Source organism: Procambarus clarkii, chromosome 85, assembly GCF_040958095.1.
Source record: "Procambarus clarkii isolate CNS0578487 chromosome 85, FALCON_Pclarkii_2.0, whole genome shotgun sequence".
Lineage (NCBI taxonomy): Eukaryota > Metazoa > Arthropoda > Malacostraca > Decapoda > Cambaridae > Procambarus > Procambarus clarkii.
In genome coordinates, this window is record NC_091234.1 from 9413371 (window position 1) to 9430771 (window position 17401).

A 17401-nucleotide genomic window follows, 5' to 3' on the forward strand; every position below is an offset into this window, starting at 1 on the left:
CACACAACCACCCCCCCCCCACACACACACACCATCCCCTCCCCACACACACAACCACCCCCTACACACACACAACACCCCCCCACACACACACCACCCCCCCACACACACACACCACCCCCCACACCCACACACACCACCCCACACCCACACACACCACCCCCTCCCACACACACACCACCCCCACCACACACACACACACACACACCACCCCCCACCACACACACACACCACCCCCCCCCCCACAAACACAATCACCCCCCCCCACACACACACCCCCCCAAACACACACACCACCCCCCCCCACACACACACACCCCCCCCCACACACCCCCCCCCCCACACACACACCACCCCCCCACACACATACACACCCCCCCCCACACCCCCACACCCCCACACACACACCACCCCCCCCATACACACACACCACCCCCCCACACCCCCCCCCCATACACACACCCCCCCACACACCCCCCCCCACACACACACACCACCCCCCCCCACACACACACACCCCCCACACACACACCGCACCCCCCCACACACACACAACCCCCCCCCCGACACACACACAACCACCCCCCCCCACACACACACAACCCCCCCAACACTTACACACAACCCCCCCCCCCCACACACACAACCCCCCCCACACACACAACCACCCCCCCCACACACGCACACAACCCGCCCCCCCCACACGCACATACATCCCCCCCCCACACACACACACAACCCCCCCCCCACACACACACAACCACCCCCCCCACACACACACAACTCTCCCCCCCACACACACACCCCACCCACACACATCACACACACACACTGCATTTTTTTGGACTGTCGGAAAGCCTTTGACACAGTTCCCCATAAAAGGTAATGCATAAGCTGGAGAAATAGGCAGGAGTAGGGCGCTCCAGTGGATAAGGGAGTACCTAAACAATAGGAAGCAGAGAGTTACAGTGAGGGGTGAGACATCAAACTGGCGTGAAGTCATCAGTAGAGTCCCACAGGGCTCTGTACTTGGACCTATCCTGTTTCTGATATACGTAAATGATCTCCCAGAGGGTATAGACTCATTCCTCTCAATGTTTGCTGACGACGCCAAAATTATGAGAAGGATTAAGACAGAGGACAGCAGCTTGAGGCTTCAAGAAGACCTGGACAAGCTGCAGGAATGGTCGAACAAATGGCTGTTAGAGTTTAACCCAAGCAAATGTAATGCAATGAAGATAGGGGTAGGAAGCAGGAGACCAGATACAAGGTACCATTTGGGAGATGAAATACTTCAAGAGTCAGAGAGAGAGAGAAAGACCTGGGGGTTGATATCACGCCAGACCTGTCCCCTAAAGATCATATCAAGAGGATAACAGCAGCAGTATATGCCAGGTTGGCTAACATAAGAACGGCCTTTAGAAACTTGTGTAAGGAGTCTTTCAGAACATTATATACCACATATGTCAGACCAATCCTGGAGCATGCGGCTCCAGCATGGAGTCTATATCTATTCAAGCATAAGGCTAAAATGGAAAAGGTTCAAAGGTTTGCCACCAGACTAGTACCCGAGCTGAGAGGTATGAGCTACGAGGAGAGACTACGGGAATTAAACCTCACTTCGTTGGAAGACAGAAGAGTTAGGGGGGGACATGATCACCACATTCAAGATTCTCAAGGAAATCGACAGGGTTGATAAAGACAGGCTGTTTAACACAAGGGGCACACGCACTAGGGGACACAGGTGGAAACTGAGTGCCCAAATGAGCCACAGAGATATTAGAAAGAACTTTTTTAGTGTCAGAGTGGTTGACAAATGGAATGCATTAGGAAGTGATGTGGTGGAGGCTGACTAAATACACAGTTTTAAGTTTAGATATGATAGAGCCCAATAGGCTCAGGAACCTGTACACCTGTTGATTGACAGTTGAGAGGCGGGACCAAAGAGCCAGAGCTCAATCCCCGCTAGCACAACTAGGTGAGTACACACACCACCCACACACACACACCACGCACCCCCCCCCCCCACACACACACACCACACTTCCCCCACACACACCACACACACACACACACCTCCCCCCCCCCACACACACACCTCCCCCCCCCACACACACACCTCCCCCCCCACACACACACACCTCCCCCCCCACACACACACACACCTCCCCCCCCACACACACACTTCCCCCCCCCCCACACACACTTCCCCCCCCCACACACACACCCCCCACACACACACACCCCTCACACACACACACACACACCCCTCACACACACCCCTCACACACACACACACACACACACCCACACACACACACACACACACACACACACACACACACACACACACACACACACACACACACACACACACACACACACACACACACACACACACACCACCACCACCTCCCCCCACACACACACACACCACCACCTCCCCTCCCCACACACACACACCACCACCTCCCCTCACACACACACACACCACCACCTCCCTCACACACACACACACCACCACCTCCCCCCCTCCACACACCACCACCCCCCCCACACACACCACCTCCCCCCACACACACCACCACCCCCCACCCCCACACACCCCCACCCCCACACACACATACACCACCCCCACACACACACCACCCCCACACACACATATACACCCCCCCACACACCACCCCCACACACACACATACACCCCCCCACACACACACACATACACCACTCCCCCCCCTCCCACACACACACACACACACACACACACACACACACACACACACTCTCTCTCTCTCTCTCTCTCTCTCTCTCTCTCTCTCTCTCTCTCTCTCTCTCTCTCTCTCTCTCTCTCTCTCTCTCTCTCTCTCTCTCTCTCTCTAGTCAAGTAAGTAATTTTCAAAAGAAGGCACCAAACCTGGAAGACTATGTAGCAATATCAAATGTGCGGAATAATCAGAGTCGCTAAATATTACCATGGATGGCAATACGAGAACAGAAACGCATAGGGCGAACGATATCTAAAGTATCCGATTCACCAAGAAGTCTATCAAGGGACAATTGACCGTGAGGGACGGTCGGAAAGCAAGACACACGCCCGTCCTAAAAGCCAGAACATTCAACAAGGATATGCACGACTGTAAGAGGGACAATGCAATTTGGACAACAAGGAGCTGGGTGGTGCTCCATTAAATGACGGTGAGTAAAGAGAGTATGGCCAAGACGCAACCTTGCTAGAGCCATTTCCCACTGCAAGTTACGGTGGCAGAAGGAAGGCCACGTGGATACAAAACGCTTAAGAGTACAGAGTTTGTTACCAAGAACAGAAGACCAACAACCCTACCAACGGGGAAGGATGGAGGCATGGATAACCAGGTAAAAGTCGAAATAGGGAATACCTTTATGGGAGATTGGACAAGAGCAGATAGCTTCACAAGCGGCAGCATCCGCTCGCTCATTTGAAGAAACACCAATATGACTGGGAACCCAGCAAAACTCTTCAGATATAAATTTACTAGAGATAAGAAACAGCCAATGTTGAATCTCAACGACTCCCTGATGGACAGGATTAAAGGACCCATAAAGCCATGAAGGCACTAAGAGAGTCGACTGCAATCACAAAGGAGGATTAATAACGAGGAAGTAGGAGACGGAGAGCATAGAGAATAGCATAAAGTTCAGCTGTGAAGATGCTAGTCTCTGAAAGGAGGCGACACATATAAGTGCAGTCAGGAAAAACAAGAGTAGCCTACACCGTCCACAGACTTAGACCCATCGGCGAAGATGGGAACGGAGCGGGAGTGTGAAGTGCTCAAGGAAAAGGCGTTTCAGAACCGTAGGAGGGGGTAAGAGCTTTAGTGATCTGAGTTCGGGAAGTACAAAATTTTGGAAGGGGGACCATCTACATGGGCAAGGATGGAACAATACGAGGAGACACATTAGAAATACGAACGGAAAGAGAGTCCTGTAAGCGAGACAGCCGGACAGAAAGAGGGAGGCAGTAAAGAGGAACAGGAGCTACAGGAGGGGTTAGTGTCAAAGCAAGACAGAGGCGAGGGGAAGGATGTTGCTAGGACCTCGCCAGATAAAGAAGACAATAGCGATCACAGCAGTCCTGGAGAGACATGAAGCCAGTGTCAACATACAAGCTGAGGGAGAGAGTCGAACAAAAGACACCAGACCTGAGGCGCAACCCTGCATGGTGCAAAGCATCAAGACGGCGAAGAGCGGAAGGAGAAGCAGATGAGTAAGCAGGGCAACTATAATCGAGTTTAGATAGGACGAGAGAGGAATGTAAAGAGAAGAGCGCACATCTATTCGCCCCCCAAGAAGTATGAAACAAAACCTTGAGGGCAAGAGCCTTAGAGCATTCAGCTCGGAGGTAAGCGATATGGGGCGACCAAGACAAACGAGTGTCAAAGATTAACCCCAAAAGCTTAGCGGAATCCCTGCACACATGGAGATGACCGTAAAGTGACAAAGAAGGTCGAAGAATGACATGCTTCCGAGTAAGTCATAGCACAAGTCTTAGACAGAGAGAACTTGAAGACATGATCAGTGGCCCAAGACGACACGGCATGAATCGCAAGATGAAGCTGCAGTTGAAGGAGAGGAGAATCACCACGCGGTCAACAAGGGTAAGATCATCGACATAGCGGAGAAGACGCCAGAAGGGAGGAAAGAAGACCATTGAGGGCAACTAAAAAAAATAGTGCTCAGAACACTACCTTGGGGAACACCCCTCATATTGCCTAAGAGGCAGAGAGTGGCACCAAGCCTCGCCCGAAAGGAACGACACGACAGGAAACTTTGGAGGAAGAAAGGGAGATTCCCGCGAAGGCCAAAAGAACGAAGTTGGGACAGAATATGATACCGCCAGGTGGTGTCATAAGGCTTTTCCTGGTCAAAACTGACGGCGAAAACGGAGGTCTTCGCAGCAAAAGCAGTACGAATATAGACCTCCAAGTTCATCAGGACATCTGTTGTGCTGCGGCACTTGCGAAAACTAAATTGAGAAGGGAGAGGTGGTGATAGCGTTCTAAGAACATGAGACGAATGCTAACCGAATGCAGACACAACTCGTGCGGGCAATAGGGTAGAAGTCCTTAGGGGATGTCCCGAGAGACCCTGATTTCCGGACTGGGAGGACAACGGCATCGAGCAAGTCCTCAGGGACTGACGACGACTCCCAGACCAGATTAAACAGCCGCAGAAAACACTGAGACGTGCACAGAGGGAAATGGCGAAGCATCTCATAATGAACGCCATCGGAGCCCGCCGCTGTAGAACCGCAGAGGGCCAGGGCAGACTGAAGCTCAGAGAGAGAGAGAGAAGGGATCATTATAGGGAAGGCAGAGATGGGTACAGAAATCCAAAGGATGAGATTCAAGAAGAGGCTCACGAGAAGGAAAAATTGAGGAAGATGACAACCAGAGCTAACAGAAGAAAAGTGGGAACCCAATTCGGTCGCGACCTACAACGGGTCCGCCACAGGAGTACCACAAAGGAGAAGGACCGGCGAGACATCAGGAACGAACCTACCCGCTATCTTGCGGATACGCTTCCAGATCTGTGGTAGAGGAGTTTCGAACAAAATGGTTGAGACATAAGACTTCCAACATGCACGTTTAGCGGTATGGATGGTCCTACAGGCCACTGCACTCGCCTTCTGAATCAGGAGAAAAGAATCAGCTGTCAGCTGGCGGCGATGTCTCTTCCAGGCTGCACGCTTACAGTGGAGAGCCCAAGCACAGTCCACATCTCACCAGTGAACGCATTTCCGCATTCCCCGAAAGGATGAGCGAGGCATAGAGTGGAGGGCAGCATTGAAGACGGTGTCAAGAAATAGGAGGGCGGCGCGATGGAGAGGCAGAATGGAGAGGTTGGAGACAGTAGAGAGTGTAAAGAGGCGCCAGTCAGCCTCGACAAACCGCCACCTAGGGAAGGAGAGCGGAGAGTGAAAAGAGAAAAAGGTAACAAGGACGGAAAAATGGTCACTGCCATGGAGGTCATCAAGAACCCGCCACGAGAAATCTAAGTAAAGAGATGGCGAGCAAAGAGAAAGATACACAAAAGGGTGCGAGTCCGAAGTCCACATGAGTGGGCTCACCAGAATTCAGAAGAGACGGGGAAGAAGAGAGGATGAACGGTTCAAGAAGGCGGCCGCGAGTGTTTGTCAGAACATCGCCCCAAAGGGAGTGTCGACAACTGAAATCCCTCAGCAGGAGCACAAGCTCCAGCAAGGAGTCCAATAGGTGTTTAACATCAGGAAGAGAGAGGGGGACATTTGGTGGAAAATAAATGGAACAAACCGTGTACAATTTACGCACAAAGAGACAGCCAACAGAACATTGGAGAGGCGACGGAAAAAGTAGGGGGACGAAGGGAACATCAGATCGAATCGAGAGAGCAGAAGAATTATGGGCCCCAGCTGGGTATTCAGCAACCCGAACAGTATGAACCCGATCTCGACGGACTGACCTCCGTCGGTTCTTAAGGTGGGGTTTGTGGGGCGTGTACTCACGATGCACCCCTAGGGGACATCGGCAAGATCAGCAACATGTCTCTTGTTGGCTGTCCTGCCTCTAATTGTGGCTCCGTGATGGTAGTGACGTAAGGATGTTTCTATAGGGACTCGAGTCTTATTTTCCTCTGCGTCACCCCTTTTATATAAAAGAAACCATCGGAAATGCATCAGAGGTGCTGAGTGGCTTGTCGCCTCCTCGTTGGTGGACAGAGGCGACCACAGTGTTTTTGTTAACTGTATTGTCCTGCATTGGGGTGACCCCTGTTCCAGTCTCCAAAACGCTGGGTTAAATCGCAGTGTTGGCACTGTTCTCCTTCCGCACCATGTTGCAACTTGTATTAGGTACCAAAAAGTGTGCCATGAGGATATTAAACATATCCTCGTAGCCCAAGGCCGTCCTGTCCTCAAGATACACGTTCACTCGACCCCCTCGTGGTCGTATCAGTCAGCCCCTTCGAGTTGTGAAAATCACCTTTGATTGTAGGACCCTTCTGCCCTCTATAATTCTTGCAGGTGCCAGATGCTCCATTCAGGAGTACATTCCCTCTCCTAGACTTTGCAATAAGTGCTGGAAGTTCTGCCATGGTGTCCTCAAATGCTCAAGTACTGTGTATCTATTCCCCATGTGTGGGCCGATGATTACTATAAGTCCGAGTGTACTTCTCCCCAAGCTCGTTGCCTCAATTGCTCAATTGCGGTGAGGCCCACCCTACCTTCTCTCGCTCGTGAATACACTATAAACTTGGAGTCGTCCTCAACTTGAAACACCAGATCGTCTGTCTTTTCCTGAAGCGAGACGCCAAGTTCGCCGTCTCACCCCTTTCGCTGACGTATCCTACGCTCGCGTGTTGCGTTCTACCTCTCTTCGTCCTTCCCACCTTCCTCAGTCTCACAGCCGTTTCCAGATCTTAGACCCGGACACGCCCTCCACCTCCTCCCCTGTTTCTTTACGTTCTGTCCCGAATAGGGCCCTCCCTCCTGATTCTCCATATGAAGTTTTCCCCTTCCTATCCAGTCTGCCATGTCTCCGGTATCTTCTTTCTCTTCTTTCCCCAATCCTTCTTCCCATTCCTTCCCCCCCCCCCCCAGTCTCTTAGCCCTCCACGCCGCCTGTCTGTCCATGCTGATGTCCATGTCCCTCCCAGCAATCTTCATGTTTATTCCTGCTCATCTTCTACTGTTGAGACAATTGAGTCTGTCGCCCAGTACATTGTTGCTGGAATACCTGTCTCTTTGAGTCACAAACGTAAGCCTGGCTCCTCTCCTTCGTCCTCTCTGGCAGGTAAGAAGGCATCACTTTCTTCAACCCACGACCTCTGACTCTCTCGCTCTGTCCCCTTCCATTACGGTGGTCGGGACCCGTCCCAGTTATGGAGGTTTCTTTAGCCCCTGATTCCCTCTCGGCTGCTGCCCTTGCTGAGGTGTGTTCCCTGTTTTCTGCCCCCCCCCCCCCTTCCCCCTCATCCTGCTTTCCTTGACCACCCCTCTCGGTTGTCTCCTCCTCTGGACCCTACCCGTCCACCTCTGGTCTGTCCTCCTGCTCCCTTCGCTCCAGCCTTACTCACTTTGCCAATGACCCCTAACCCTGATTTTGCTGACAGTGATCCTGATCCTGAGCTTATTTAATATACTGTGTTCTTCTTTACCGTTGTTTCTTCATTGTTCTCTGTAGCTGTCCTTTCTCTTTTTGATAATATCTATTCTTCAATGGAATATTCGTAGAATTTATGCCACCTTCCATGAACTCCAACTTCTGATTACACAGTTTTCACCACTTTGTTTTTCTCCAGGAACTGATGCTTGGTAATCATCCTGGTCACTTTCGTGATTATTCCTTCCTTTCTCCCCCTCCCCAAGTTCTTGCTGGAACCCATAACTCTACTGCTCTCTTGATTCGTATTGATATTCCCTTCGTCCCCCGTACTGTTTCCATCGCCTATCCATTGTTCTGTTGCCCGTATTTTTGTGAGTAAATGGTATAAAGTCTGTTCCATTTATCTCCCCCCAAATGTCCCGCTTTCCCTTACTGATCTTAACCACCACCTGGATTCCTAGCCAGATCCAGTGCTCCTTTTAGGTGATTTCAACTGTCACATTCCCTCTGGGGTGATGTGCTGACAAACACACGAGGCCGCCTTCTCGAACCGTTTGTCCTCTCTTCTTCTGTCTCTTCTAAATTCGGGTGAGCCCACCCATGTAGACTCCCGAACTCGCACCCTTCCCTGTCTCGACCTTTCTCTCTGCTCGTCGTCTCTTTACTTAGATCTCACATGGCGGGTTCTTGATGACCTCCATAAGTGACCCGTTCCCCATCCTTGTTTCTCTTTTGTCTTTTCACCCTCCCCTCTCCTTTCCTTGGTGGCAGTTTGCCAAAGCTGACTGGAACCTATTCGCCCTCCGTGCTACTTTCACTGACCTCTCCTCTCCGCCTCTTCCTCGCACCTTCATCCTTTTTCATGACACCATCTTCGATGATGCCCTTCGCTCTATTTCTTCGCTCTACGTCCTGGGGCACACGGAAGTGCGTTCCCTGGTGGAATGCGGACTGTACTCGGGCTGTCCGCTGTAAGCGTGCAGCCAGGAAGAAACACCGACGCCGACATACGACTGATTCTTTTATTTTGTTTCAGAAAGCAAGTGTGGTGGCCCGTAGGACCATCCGTGCAGATAAGCGTGAGAGTTAGAAAGTTTACTTTTCCACCATTATGTCCGATACTCCTCTACAGCAGATCTGGAAGAAGATTCGGAAGATTGCGGGTAAGTTCGTTCCAGATATCTCGCCGGTTCTTCACCTCCGTGGTACTCTTGTTGCGGACCCAGTGCAGGTCCTAACCGAACTGGGTTCCCACTTTTCTACTGTTAGCTCTGTTTCTCATCTTCCCCACTCCTTCCTTCCTTCGAAAGCCCATTCTTGAATCTCATCCCTTAGATTTCCGCACTCATCTCCGCCTTCCCTATAACAATCCCTTCTCTCTCTCTGAACTTCAGTCTGCCCTGGCCCTATGTGGTTCTACGGCAGCGGGCTCGGATGACATTCATTGAGATGCTTTGCCATCTCCCTCCTTGCACGTTTCGGTATTTACCGGGTGTGTGTAACCAGATCTGGGAGTCGTTGTCAGTCCCTGAAGACTGGCTCAAAGCGGTTGTACTTCCTACTCGGAAACCGGGTTCTCTCGGGACAAGCCCCAAGGACTTCCACCCTATTGCCCTCTCGAGTTCTGTCTGCAAACTCTTTGAGCGTATAGTAAATGTTCGTCTGATGTGGTTCTTGGAACAGAACCACCTCTCTCCTCCCCAATTTGGTATTCGCAAGTGCCACTCCTCAACTGATGTCCTGGTGAGCTTGGAGGTCTATATTCGTACTTCTTTTGCTGCGAAGACCTTCGTTTTTCCTTCCTTTTTGACCTTGAAAAGGCTTATGACACAACCTGGAGATACCATATTCTGTCCCAAATTCGTTCTCTTGGTCATCGTGGTAATCTCCCTCTCTTCCTCCAAAGCTTCCTCTTTCGTCGTTCTTTTCGAGTCAGGCTTAGTACCACTCACTCTACCTCTTTTCGGCAATACGAAGGTGTACCCTAAGTTAGTATTCTGAGCACTACTTCTTTTCTGGTTGCCCTCAATGGTCTTCTTTCCTCCCTTCCTTCTGGCATCTTCTCCACTCATTATGTCGACGATCTTACTCTTTGCTGTCGAGGTAATGATTCGCCTCTCCTTCAACGGCGACTTCAACTTGCAATTGATGCCGTGTCGTCTTGGGCCACCAATCATGGCTTCAAGTTCTCTGCAACTAAGACTTGTGCCATGACTTTTACTCGAAAGCATGTCGTCCTTCGTCCTTATTTGCCACTTTAAGATCATCCCCTTGTGTACAAAGATTCTGCGAAGCTTTTGGAGTTAATCTTTGAGACTCGTTTGTCTTGGTCGCCCTATAGCTCTTACCTACGAGTTGAATGCTCTAAGGCCCTTAACCTACTTAAGGTTTTGTCCCATACTTCTTGGGGAGCAGATAGGCGCATGCTCCTCTATTTGCACTCCTCTCTCGTCCTGTCTAAACTTTATTATCGTTACCCTGCATACTGTTTTGCTTCTCCTACTCTTCGCCGTCTTGATCCTTTGCACCATACTGGGTTACAAAGGATTAGGATTCTTCACCACCTTCTTCCTTCTGTCCGTTTATCTCGCTTACAAGATTCTCTTTCGGTTCGTATTAACAATGTTTCTCCTCGTATTGTTCTGTCCTTGTCCCCGTGGTGGGTCCTCCCCCCCCCCATTCCCAAATTTTGTACTTCAATTACTCGCATCACTAAAGCTTTTACCCCTCTTACAGTTCTGAAACGCCTTTTCCTTGAGCACTTTTCTTCACATTTCCACTCCGTTTTCATCTTCTCCGATGAGTCTAAGCCTGCTGACGGTGTGGGCTACTTTGTTGTTTTTCCTGACCACACTTTTATGTGTCGGCTTCCTCCACAAACTAGTATCTTCACAGCAGAACTTTATGCTATAATCTATGCTCATCGTCTCCTGCTTTCTCGTTGTCAATCCTCCTTTGTGATGGTAGTTGACTCTCGTAGTGGCCCTCATGGCTTTGGCTTCCTTTAATCCGGTCCACTCTGTGGTCATAGAGATTCAACATTGGCCGTTTCTTATCACCAGTATACTTAAGTCAGTAGAGTTTTGCTGGGTTCCCAGCAATGTTGAGGATCTCTTTAAATGAGCGTGCGGACGCTGCCGCTAAGGAAGCTATCCATACTCGTCCCATCTCCCATAAAGGTATTCCTTATTCTGACTTTTACCCAGTTATTCATTCCTCCATCTTTGCCCGTTGGCAGGGTTGTTCTTGTTACTAGTAACAAACTGCATCCCTTATACTCTTAAGAGTCGTGTCCCTTTGGCCTTCCTCCTACCACTGTAACCAGCGGTGGAACACTGCTCTGGCTAGGTTACATATTGGTCATACACCTTTAACTCAAGGTCACTTAATGGAGCGCCGCCCTGCTCCTTATTGTCCAAACTGCATTGTTTCTCTTATGGTCGTGCACATTTTTGTTGAATGCCCTGACTTCCAGGATGAATGTGTGTATTGCTTTCCGACCATCCCTCGCGGTCAATTGTCCCTCGATAGAATTCTTGGTGAATTGGATACTTTTGATATCGCCTTCACCTTGTGTGTTTGTTCTTGTATTGGCATCTTTGGTGATATTTAGCACCCTCTGATTACTGCGCACATTTGGTGGTGCTACATAGCCTTCCTGGTTTGGTGCCTTCTTTTGATAGTTACTTCCTTGTGAATACAAAAATAGAGGTGGACAAGGAGCTATGATGGTCCAGAAAGTACAAGAAACGTACATTAACAATACGTTCTAAAAATGGTAGACAATTTGTGAAGGACATTAAACGAAAATCCCCAGTGTGTGAGGAAGGGGGGGGGCCCCCTTCAGTTACATTTTCTAATGAGCATGAACCATTCTTCTGGGACCGAAATTATCCTCCAAATATAGGATAACCCCACTTATACAGGGGATGGGGTGCCTGGGTCTGTTCGTAGTCCCCCCACTCTGTTACTCTATTCATTCTCTTTCTAGCCCATCCATCCATCCATTCATCATTTCTTCTATAAAAATAAAATTGTCTCGTGTGGGTGGTAGATGCCGAGGAAAGCTTAGTGGGGAAAATTCAGAAGCAGAATAGTTATTTTTTTACCCAGAAAGGTTTAGCTCTGTAAACCTTTGCGAGGATCATCTATTGTATTCCATTATGGCAAATTATCGATGGGAGGAAATTTTAGATTTTTCCAGAGTTCAGCAAGTAATAGTGTATATTACTATAAAATAGTTTTGAAACTAGTTCTAGAAATTTTGCAATGTTGCGTATGAGCAGTGCCAAAATTCGTAAGTATAATCAGTGGTTTGGGTATAGGAAAAGGTATAGGAAAAGGATGGAAGAAGATGCATAGGTATAGTCAGCAGAGATAATTGCCTCGAGTTATCAGGATAATTTCCGACCGATACAGAATTCTATTTCAACGATTGTCCTAGATTTTGTAATGTGTGATTAATTTGAAATTTTTCCAGGGAAAACTCCCCCAACTTCCACCCAGAGAGGATAAAAACCATCCTAGTTTAATGTTATATCAAAGTTCGATCAATGCTATAAATTCAATATTGTTTCCTCGGTGTCATTTGCACCAATTTGCTCGATGGGGTCCACACCCTCTCCCCAACAAGAGTTTGGGATAGGTGCTTATAGTAACAGCAGCAAGGGCCATATTATTTGATTTAGTTATACAGTTCGCAATTTGGAGGAGCTAACCACCTGTTCATACGATTATCGTGAATGCCAGTATGAATGGTTTGGTTGAAGTTAAAGAAAGTAATAAGCTTTCAAGATATAGAATGGGTGCAAGTGTCTTCTTCAGCAGTTGCTCTCAAGAGGCCATTAGAGAACCCCAATATAACTGAAAACAGTACATTCTACTGTCGTATCTCAAGTTCAGGAATAGCTAATGTTACACTGTCATCAATCTTCAGTTAGAAGCACTCGCCATGGGAGAAATTAGTAGTGTAGGTCAACTAAAATACTAAAGCAGCTCGGTATCTAAATAGATTTACATAAAGCTTCCAAGATTTACTTAAAGCTTCCAAGAAACAATATGCCACATATTTAGGACAAAATATGGGCAGTAGTGGAAAGAAAATTAATAATAGAAATGAATGGAAGTTAATAATAGAAATAAAAAAATCTTGAATAAAATCTGGAGTTATGACAAAATTAGTAAAGACCCGGAGGAGTCTAGTCCATAGAAAGTGTCAATAAAAACTCTTTCTATTGACAGAATGAAGGGAACTAGAAAATTTTAAAGTTCAAACTTATTAAAAAGTTTCTAAATCTGAATAGTCTACTGTCAAAAATTTGAGAATTTAAAATATAGGGAGAAAATGCTCAATATATATATATATATATATATATATATATATATATATATATATATATATATATATATATATATATATATATATATATATATATATATATATATATATATATATATATATATATATATAACTTTAGAACACTTTCCCACCACCTCACCTAGAACACCTCCCAGCAACTGGCATAACAGGTACGCCTTAACCCGCTCCACCACCTGCTCAGACCCTTAAAAGAAATGGTAATTTCGGAGTATTTAAATACACCAAAGATCACCACCTCCCAAGAGCACTAGAGCAAGTGAGGGGTCATTTATACGTTTATTTCATCAAGTCCCTGTTAATATGGGAAGACACAGTGTCTATGCTTAAGGCACAACTCTCCTAAACACGAGAGTGAAGTATACAACTTTAGAACACTTTCCCACCAGGAGACTCGAACCCTAGCCAGCACAGAAGCCTTCCAGCAACTGGCATAACAGGTACGCCTTAACCCGCTCCACCACCTGCTCAGACCCTTAAAAGAGATGGTAATTTCGGAGTATTTAAATACACCAAAGATCACCACCTCCCAAGAGCACTAGAGCAAGTGAGGGGTCATTTATACGTTTATTTCATCAAGTCCCTGTTAATATGGGAAGACACAGTGTCTATGCTTAAGGCACAACTCTCCTAAACACGAGAGTGAAGTATACAACTTTAGAACACTTTCCCACCAGGAGACTCGAACCCTAGCCAGCACAGAAGCCTTCCAGCAACTGGCATAACAGGTACGCCTTAACCCGCTCCACCACCTGCTCAGACCCTTAAAAGAGATGGTAATTTCGGAGTATTTAAATACACCAAAGATCACCACCTCCCAAGAGCACTAGAGCAAGTGAGGGGTCATTTATACGTTTATTTCATCAAGTCCCTGTTAATATGGGAAGACACAGTGTCTATGCTTAAGGCACAACTCTCCTAAACACGAGAGTGAAGTATACAACTTTAGAACACTTTCCCACCAGGAGACTCGAACCCTAGCCAGCACAGAAGCCTTCCAGCAACTGGCATAACAGGTACGCCTTAACCCGCTCCACCACCTGCTCAGACCCTTAAAAGAGATGGTAATTTCGGAGTATTTAAATACACCAAAGATCACCACCTCCCAAGAGCACTAGAGCAAGTGAGGGGTCATTTATACGTTTATTTCATCAAGTCCCTGTTAATATGGGAAGACACAGTGTCTATGCTTAAGGCACAACTCTCCTAAACACGAGAGTGAAGTATACAACTTTAGAACACTTTCCCACCAGGAGACTCGAACCCTAGCCAGCACAGAAGCCTTCCAGCAACTGGCATAACAGGTACGCCTTAACCCGCTCCACCACCTGCTCAGACCCTTAAAAGAGATGGTAATTTCGGAGTATTTAAATACACCAAAGATCACCACCTCCCAAGAGCACTAGAGCAAGTGAGGGGTCATTTATACGTTTATTTCATCAAGTCCCTGTTAATATGGGAAGACACAGTGTCTATGCTTAAGGCACAACTCTCCTAAACACGAGAGTGATGTATACAACTTTAGAACACTTTCCCACCAGGAGACTCGAACCCTAGCCAGTTCCCATATTAACAGGGACTTGATGAAATAAACGTATAAATGACCCCTCACTTGCTCTAGTGCTCTTGGGAGGTGGTGATCTTTGGTGTATTTAAATACTCCGAAATTACCATCTCTTTTAAGGGTCTGAGCAGGTGGTGGAGCGGGTTAAGGCGTACCTGTTATGCCAGTTGCTGGAAGGCTTCTGTGCTGGCTAGGGTTCGAGTCTCCTGGTGGGAAAGTGTTCTAAAGTTGTATACTTCACTCTCGTGTTTAGGAGAGTTGTGCCATATATATATATATATATATATATATATATATATATATATATATATATATATATAGAGAGAGAGAGAGAGAGAGAGAGAGAGAGAGAGAGAGAGAGAGAGAGAGAGAGAGAGAGAGAGAGAGAGAGAGAGAGAGAGAGAAACGGTTAGGAAAAAATTAGTTGGCATTATGGTTGTTTTTTGTAAAACTAGGATCAGGTGGCATAGGACTCTGCAGCAACGATGAACAGCCTCAGTGGGCAAGGATGAGAGCTTGGACAGTCTGTCAGTAATGTTGTGTGGTGGGGAGGACTAAAAGAGTGAAGTGTAACACCATAACAATAACATACCCAGACTTTGAATCAAGGGAAGGACTTAAAGGTCATATACCGAAGCTTTTGCATAGTGGATGAAGAGGTAAAACCACATCGGGCTTTGCTGTAGGCTAGAAGACGCGGGGCAGTAGCTGTAATGTATTTAACGATGTCCACAGCGGTATTAGCCAGAGAATATGACGACAAGACTAGAAGTCAGCCGCTACCTGGAGGTTGGAAGGACTAGCATGGGAGGGGAGAGTCTAGGGAAGAATATAGATTGGTGCCTGACGGGACCATAATGGTTATGGGAGGCACAAGAGACACTAGTAAGGAAATTAGAAGAGGGTCTTCGGAGTAATAGTGTAGAGGGGTAGGACACCAGACTTCAGAAGGGCAGGAGAAGCAGATGGTTCAGAAGAATGTCTAAGGCCACTAACGATAACCAGTGAGAGCATAGGCGAGGCCTTGCCTCGTTGTGTACATCTTGCCTAATTAATGTGTGTGTGTGCATGTGTAGGTGTATGCTTTGGGGAGTAGTATATTTACAGCCTGTAACACGTAACAAATGTGCCCAGTAATTAGGGGTGAATGTGAGATAACATACAGAAATCACAATAGCGTGATGCATCAAATCAACAAATCCACAAGGGCCGTGACGAGGGTTCGAAACCATCGTCACGGCCCTATTGGATTCGTTCATACCTAGGGTATGTTTTGGTAGAAGGGGAAAAATGTGTAATTTGTAAGTATGTGTAAAGATGTATGACAATTGAATGAAAGTCTTTATAAGACTATATCTCCTATTAGAAAAGTATGCTATTTCTCAAAGGAAATTACTATATACCTTAAACCCTGAAGCTACAGACTTGTCCTCTACAACAGGTGTCATCAATTAGATCACATAACAGCAGTTTGTTCAGGTTAAATCCCCCCTCGTAGAATTACCACTCTGCAAATATGGAGAAGCCCCAGGAACTGTACTAAAGAAAACGAAGAAAAAATAGTAAATATAAAAACTATTACTATAGAAATAAAATAAATCTATTATAAAGAATTGCAATCAACACTCGCCAGGTCCTTCAACGACTTCAATCTTTGATACAGCAGGTTTTTGAGAGACGTCTTCCATTTTGCAAGTGGGGTGGTGGTCTTCTGGGGAGAGTTGGCGGATGTCAGGAGTTTTATAAGCCAATCCCCCTCCCCCCTCCTACCCCCACTTTCTAGTATGGTTTTAGGTTATGTTACTAACAAAAATATTGCCTACACCACCTATTAGACCCAACGCCCTAGACCTCTGCAAAATATCCTAACACAAGATTGTTTCATAAGAAAATATCGCCTTGCGTAAGTGAGGGCTCGTTTATCGTTAAAAGTAACACTAGAAAATACATAATGCAAATAATATACTGTTGAAGGTAATCCTAGGTGAGTTATTATGTGAACACACATGATGCAATATAGCCCGCAGGCGAGACTAAAATCACTCTGGAGTCTGTGATGCATGCTAAACACCTCTGTTATTTTGTTAGTTTTAATAAAATCCTCAAAATAACTACCGTATGTATCCAGGGACATGTCATAACTGTAAAAAAACATCGACTTTTAACTGCATCAAAATAAATACTTACCCAGTGGCCCATAGATATGGGCGGATCTGTGTTTTGGTAAAGTATTAGTTATGAAGACTATAGGTTTCATTGTTACAATACTTAAATGTACAATGTTATCTGCATTATAACAATCTAGGTAATGCACGTGACCACCTAGGTTTTGTATTAAAT